The 6,461-nt window shown below is 41.0% G+C and overlaps 1 non-coding gene across 1 annotated transcript; it reads right to left on the bottom strand.

Annotated features, from left to right (window-relative positions):
* Window positions 1-5,977: 5,977 nt before the first annotated feature.
* Window positions 5,978-6,051, bottom strand: Trnas-cga. Its single transcript has one exon. It is a non-coding gene; the product is annotated as a tRNA-Ser (tRNA).
* Window positions 6,052-6,461: the final 410 nt, after the last annotated feature.

The following is a 6,461-nucleotide window of genomic DNA, read 5'->3' as shown; positions in this document are numbered from 1 at the left end:
AGAACACTCACACAAGATTGGCACCGGTGGCGCCACCTATAACATGCTGACATGAGGAAAGTTTCCAACCGATTTCTCATACACAAACAGCAGTTGACCGGTGTTGCCTGGTGAAACGTTGTTGTGATGCCTCATGTAAGGAGGAGAAATGCGTTCCATCACGTTTCCGACTTTGATAAAGGTCGGATTGTAGCCTATCGCGATTGCGGTTTATCGTACCGCGACATTGCTGCTCGTGTTGGTTGAGATCCAATGACTGTTAGCAGAACATGGAATTGGTGGGTTCAGGAGGATAATACGGAATGCCATGCTGGATCCCAACGGCCTCGTATCACTAGCAGTCGAGATGACAGGCATCTTATCTGTTTGGCTGTAATGAATCATGCAGCCACGTCTCGATTCCTGAGTCAACAGATGGGGATGTTTGCAAGACAACAACCATCTGCACGAACAGTTCGACGACATTTGCAGTAGCATGGACTATCAGCTCGAAGACTATGGCTGTGGTTACACTTCATGCTGCATCACAGACAGGAGCACCTGCGATGGTGTACTCAATGACGAACCTGGATGCACGAATGGCAAAACATAATTTTTTTTGAATGAATTCAGGTTATGTTTACAGCATCATGATAGTTGCATCTGTGTTTGGTGACATTGTTGTTAACGCACATTGGAAGCGTGTATTTGTCATCGCCATACTGGCATATCACCCGTCGTGATGGTATGGGGTGCCATTGGTTACACGTCAAGGTCATCTCTTGTTCGCATTGATGGCACTTTGAACAGTGGACGTTACATTTCAGATGTGTTACGACCTGTGGCTCTACACTTCATTCGATCCCTGCGAAACCCTACATTTCAGAAGGATAATGCACGACCGCATGTTGCAGGCCTTTCTGGATACAGAAAATGTTCGACAACTGCCCTGGCCAGCACATTCTCCAGATCTCTCACCAATTGAAAACATCTGGTCAATGGTGGCCGAGCAACTGGCTCATCACAACACGCCATTCACTACTCTTGATGAACTGTTGTATCGTGTTGAAGCTGCATGGGCAGCTGTACCTGTACACGCCATCCAAGCTCTGTTTGACTCAATGCCTAGGCGTATCAAAGCCGTTATTACGGCCAGAGGTGGTTGTTTTGGGTGCTGATTTCTCAGGATCTATGCACCCGAATTGCATGAAAATGTAATCGCATGTCAGTTCTAATATAATATATTTGTCCAATGAATACCCATTTATCATCTGAATTTCTTCTTGGTGTAGCAATTTTAATGGCCATTAGTGTAATAAGTGATGCTTAGTGCTTTTTATTACAAATGATTCAAGTCTACTTGGTGTTATACATAAAACAACTTTTGAGGAAGGCTGCAATATTTACCTATCAGAACTATGGTGCCAAAGATCTCTAAAATATTTACAGAACTGTATTTCCCATAATCAGCTAGTAAATAATATAAAAAATCTAATAAAATTATGCAATGTAAAACCACACAACCCAGCTGCAGACAAATGAGCCAACCAAATACCATTTTAGGAAGGAAGGAAGGAAGGAAGAAGGTGTTCTGAGTTCTTTATAATAATGTAATACTTAAACTAAATATTTTTGTAACACATGTGGAGGGCTTCATAATACAAAATGTTTACATACTACACAACAAGATGGTGATGAAACAAGACATAGATGAAACATGGTCAAATGTAATGGTGCAACAAGGCAGAGAAGAATTTCTATACCTGGGGGTAATGGAGGTCATTATATTGCATTTACCACCACCCAATAGTACCTACAATGTTTACAATGGAAAATGGTTATACTTAAAAATGATTACACTGGAAAACAGTTGCAATGAAAAGAGTTACATTGGAAAATAGTTACACTGGAAAGTGCAACAACATGGGGCTGTTACAGTTTCACTATAACATGAAGCAACTTGTTGTTTCAATGTAGTAGGAGCTGCAATCCCTGTAGCTTACACCTTCCACTAGCTGATACATGTACATTCTAATCCGGGGTATCCCAGGGAATTGTGTCAGAATGGAAATTTCGGCTCTTTGTAATGAATTCGCTCAGTTTGAAGGCGTGAAACTTGAAGGCTCCTTTGTTTTGTTTTTTGTTCTTTATTGTTTTTCAGCTTTTTACAGTTTTTCTACACAATTACAGAACTTGAGAATAGACAACATTTTACATGTTTTGCATACTGTGTGGTGAGAGTCTGAAATGGTTTTCGAAATTGCCAGTTTGTGAAAGGCCAATATACAATTCGCCATTCAAAAAACAGTCCAATCATAAATCAATTCCAATGCATTTGAATGTCTTACCTTGGACATTGTTTATTGTTATTGGAAACAAAATATTAATTGAAGTTGCTTAAAACGAATTGTTAAATTGACTGATGTAATTGGTACACGGAGTATGGGAGAGACCTCTCCGGCTGGAGTCTGTGAGGATAGGAACTTGAATGATACTATTTTATGTAGTTTTAATTTTTGAATGGGTAGCATTACAAAAATTGGACATTCAGATTCTGTAGTAGTATTATAATCTGATAATCCATAAGTGTGACTTTCTGAATATACAGGATTTCTGTTAGACTGTGAGGAAGAGAACAAAAGAGCATATTGTTGTGTGTACAATTTTTGCTTAAAGTTATATGCACAGAGAGACAAAATGGGAGAAACAATTTGTCTAATGGTTTAAATGCTCTGCTGTTGTAGTTAAAACTGTCTGTGAGAAAGAAAATGAAACCACACATTTTCATGGTGCAGCACACAATTGAATAGAAAACTTGTACTCTATTGTTTAAAATAACATGAGCCTATGCCCATTCAAATTATGTGAAAATTTGAAATTAATTGGTCAAAAACTGTTGAGGTTTTTGGAAACAATATTAAACGACATTTCAGTTCTGAATGCCTATTTATTTGTGTTAGCTGATTAATTCTGTCTGATTAATGTTATCAACAAAAGATGATAAAAGTTTTGCAATGCAAGATAAAATGAATACCCTAGCATGGACTCATATGATGTTTGGGCGACTTGGAAAGCATAGGAACCTGTGTGTTACTACTATTCAGTATGCTATTTGATCAGTGTGTCTTGTATGACAGTAGAAGATGACAGTATTTTAAACTGCAGGGTGCGCTACCATGAGGTCACTACAATGTTTGACTGACTTTGACATTGAGTTTAGAGACGAATTTTTGTTGAATATGGTTTGCGAATAATATTGGTTACTTCGGTAATGCTTACTGACAAGCGCACTTGATGCTTTAAGTTAGACCAGCAATAGTGCTTATGCGTGTTTTGCAATGTTACAGACCTAATTTTCATGTGTTTTTACGAATTTACTGTGTGGCACAAAGATCGAACTATGACGTATCTTTTTTTTTTTAAAAAAAAAAAATACATGTAAGATATATAGCCAACGGTACAGTAACAAGTTATTTTGTGGCAAAGATAACGTTTTGATACAGAAAAGAGAAGAGATAGGCTTTTCAATTCATTAATTCCAGTATCTTCACCTGTTTGCGTCAGCAGCTCGTGGTCTGGTGGCTAGCATTGCTGCCTCTGGATCACAGCGTCTCGGGTTTGATTCCCGGCCGGGTTGGGGATTTTCTCTGCCTGTGTTGTCTCTGTCTGTGTTGTCCTCATCAGTTTATCATCATCGTCATTCGTAATAGAGGATAGATTGGACTGTGAAAAAAATTGGACTGTGTACAAATTGGGACTGTGTACGGGCGCTGATGACCGCGCAGTTGAGCGTCCCACAAACCAATCATCATCATCATCATCATCATCATCTGTTTGTTTCTATAAGTGGTAGCGGGAGGACGTATGATTAACGCCGTCGTACCAGTATTGTTTAAAAATGTGTATTCCAACCATATATTAGAAAGTGTTATAAAAGTTATTAGGAAGGCCAAGTTGTTTCGTATATTTACATCAATCACACCCGTCTGTTCATCATTTCGCCCGCGCCGAGAATCCTAAATCAGGAGGTACGAAGCAGACGAGAGGAATTTGCACGAGCAGTGGAGGGGCGATCCTATATCGGCATTATCATAATCAACATTACGCACAACGGAACTAATGTGAAGCAGTACGTAAATCTAAGATCTGAATATTGATCTTAAATGTATTAACATTGAATGGTCTGTTGATATTAGTACCAGTTAAAGTTTCACCCAGGATATGTGTGCAGATTTATAAATTACCTTCCAATTTCTTTCAATTATTCCTTCCATTTTTTTTTAAATATTCGAGCATTAGTTATTAATCAGTTTCCATTATTTTGTCACCCCACTCATATGACACTATTCAATGGCGACGGCGCCGAGGGGAATATAAACAGACCTTTCAACGGCTGAAGTAAAATTTTTTTTGAGTTAAATGATTCGTTTTTTTTTTGTCACAAGAAACTAATGAAACGTTTGTTGTATTTGTTACATGTCCGTGAGATTCGGAATAAAAAACATTGACGGAGCAAATTAAAATTAAATTCTGTCTATAAACAAGACGCGCCGCGAATGCTGGTTTCAGCGGTAAAGGTAGGAAGCTGCTACGCTGTATGGTTATATGACCGCGCTTGGCGCCGTCTCCCTGGCAGTAGATAATCTCTTTTCTTTCCAATTAATATCCTTCACGGAAAGTGCATTTCTACAGAAAAGACGAAATTTTGTTTAAAGTCATCATTAAAGGGCAAGGTAAGTCATCAAATTCTATAAGACTGTGTAATAATGTAATAATCAGGTTCATTAGTGAATACACAGGTAAATCTACTTTAGCTGAAAAGTACCGATACAGACAAAACTTCATTTTTGAATAAACTATTTTTCATAATTTTGTTAAACACTATTCACAATGGAGTCAAAGGAAATGGCCATTGTTGAAAATTCATTACAAAATGCAATATGCCAAGATGTCGGAAATCCTAGTTTGGCAACAGTTGAAGATAACGTGCCAACTTGGGAACGGGAGGGCTTCGTTTCACCCGAACGAACTAAGGAAGTGACGTCGAGATGACGTAGCCTAGCGTTCGCACGAGGCCAACGAGCGTTGGCCTCGGCGTTCGCAAAGTATATCGATATATCGATCGGCGTGGCGGGAGAAAATCGAGTTGACGTAAAAGTGGCGGGAGAGTCGTGTGTTTACAGGCTAAGTGCTGTAGAGTTCTGCTGCTGCGGTATGTCGCAAACTGCTTCGTTTCACCCAAACGAACTAAGGAAGTGACGTCGAGATGACGTAGCCTAGTGTTCGCAAAGTATATCGATCGGCGTGGCAGGAGAAAATCGAGTTGACGTAAAAGTGGCGGGAGAGTCGTGTGTTTACAGGCTAAGTGCTGTAGAGTTCTACTCGGCGATCGACGTATCGGCATACTTCGCGAACGCTGGGCTACGTCATTGTGACGTCACTTCCTTAGCTCGTTCGGGTGAAACGAAGCTTTCCCCTTGGGAACTGGCCGATGGATACCAAAACAACAAGGTTGGCGTCCCACTATCAGAAAATGAAGACACTGGTAATATAACTAACTGTATGTTACTTTTATGACGCTCGATGAGACAATTTCTCAGTTCTCACGGGGAAACATTTTTCCAAATAGTGAAACTGAAGCGCACAGCAGTGAACCTTCCTTTTGATTATTTGTTCACGACATCGTGAACTCAAGAACAGGAAACAAATGGTTCAAATGGCTCTGAGCACTATGGGACTTAACTTCTAAGGTCATCAGTCCCCTAGAACTACTGAAACCTAACTAACCTAAGGACATCACACACATCCATGCCCGAGGCAGGATTCGAACCTGCGACCGTAGCGGTCGCGCGGTTCCAGACTGTAGCGCCTAGAACCGCTCGGCCACCCCGGCCGGCAACAGGAAACAGTTAGTAAAAACAATGTAAATACTAGAATGAGATTTTCACTCTGCAGCGGAGTGTGCGCTGATATGAAACATCCTGGCAGATTAAAACTGTGTCCCGACCGAGACTCGAACTCGGGACCTTTGCCTTTCGCGGGCAAGTGCTCTACCAACTGAGCTACCGAAGCACGACTCACGCCCGGTACTCACAGCTTTACTTCTGCCAGTACCTCGTCTCCTACCTTCCAAACTTTACAGAAGCTCTCCTGCGAACCTTGCAGAACTAGCACTCCTGAAAGAAAGGATATTGCGGAGACATGGCTTCTTTCAGGAGTGCTAGTTCTGCAAGGTTCGCAGGAGAGCTTCTGTAAAGTTTGGAAGGTAGGGGACGAGGTACTGGCAGAAGTAAAGCTGTGAGTACCGGGCGTGAGTCGTGCTTCGGTAGCTCAGTTGGTAGAGCACTTGCCCGCGAAAGGCAAAGGTCCCGAGTTCGAGTCTCGGTCGGGCACACAGTTTTAATCAGCCAGGAAGTTTCATATCAGCGCACACTCCGCTGCAGAGTGAAAATCTCATTCTGGAAACAACCCCCAGGCTGTGG

Source organism: Schistocerca piceifrons, chromosome 3 (assembly GCF_021461385.2).
Source record: "Schistocerca piceifrons isolate TAMUIC-IGC-003096 chromosome 3, iqSchPice1.1, whole genome shotgun sequence".
NCBI lineage: Eukaryota > Metazoa > Arthropoda > Insecta > Orthoptera > Acrididae > Schistocerca > Schistocerca piceifrons.
The sequence above is the reverse complement of the archived record's forward strand: the minus strand, read 5'-3'. Positions and strand labels throughout refer to the sequence as shown.